Below are 1,193 nucleotides of genomic sequence, written 5' to 3' on the forward strand. Positions count from 1 at the left end.
GGGGGCTGTTCTGTGACTCAAGTATCATGGGTTATCCTGAGGCCCCCTGCAGCCACGATCGCAACCTTGTCCAAGATGGCACTGGAGTTTGGGCACATGGACTTCAGGCCTTAGTGTGAGGAGCCTGCAGAGAGTCGGGGTCTTGGCCATCTCATTCCTCCCTATTCGAGACTGCGCAGGACCCTGTTTGGAGCCTTTGGACTGGACATAACGCTTATCGAACCTCCAGATGTGTTCATGGGCAGCCGCCAAAGGAAAGGGACGCTTGCTATCGGTCATTTTCATTGGCTTCCGTGCTGGGTTTGGAACTTTGGGTCGTGTTTGGACAAGTGAGAGATATTTGCCTCTGAAAATTTACTCTTTGGATTATTATTATTATTATTTTTTGCTTTTTGGGTCACACCCAGCGTTTCACATGGGTTTCTCCTGGCTTATGCACTCAGGAATTACTCTTGATAAAGCTCAGGGGACCATATTGTTGCTGGGATTTTAAACCGGGTTGGTCATGGGCAAGTCAAACGTCCTACCCGCTCTGCTATCACTTCAGCCCCACTTTGGATTAATTTTACTAGCTTTTTTTTTTAATTCAGGGGAGTTGGAAGGGATTCTTTGATGCTCAAGGTTTACTTCTGGTTCTGCAGCTCAGGAATTATTCTTCAGTGCTGCTGGGTTCCTATGGGATGGGGAGGTTTGACCTGGATCAGCACAGTAAGCATCCTACTCGCTTTACAGTGAGTCCAACCCCACTATTGGTGTTTTTTTTCCCATATATAGAATTTCTACTTCCCGGGTGTATGGAACCACCAGCAGGTCAATCTGTGCCTGTAAGGCGAGTGCATCAGCAGAATGATGGCACCATCAGACTTCCAGATACTCCGAAATAGATGCTGTGCCTTTGGCCAGACAATAAAAACTTTGGGCAAAGTCTTCCAAGAAAGTAAACGGCCAAAAGTTAGGTATGTGCAAGACACACCAACAAACCATTTCCGGCTCAGCTATATAATTGGAGGCAAGGTCTCTCTGGTTCCTGATCAAACTCCTTAAAGGCTATGATCCCAGAGACTCAGAGACAAATCTCAGAACTCAGCGGCTTTTTGCAGAGATGCGCCCGGTTCCTGCAATGAGCTACCAGTGACAGACCACCACAAGGGGGACAGGGTGTGTCTCTCCGCCTGAGCCCACTTGGTGGCTTG

This window comes from Sorex fumeus, unplaced genomic scaffold, assembly GCF_029834395.1.
Source record: "Sorex fumeus unplaced genomic scaffold, SorFum_2.1 ptg000134l, whole genome shotgun sequence".
Lineage (NCBI taxonomy): Eukaryota > Metazoa > Chordata > Mammalia > Eulipotyphla > Soricidae > Sorex > Sorex fumeus.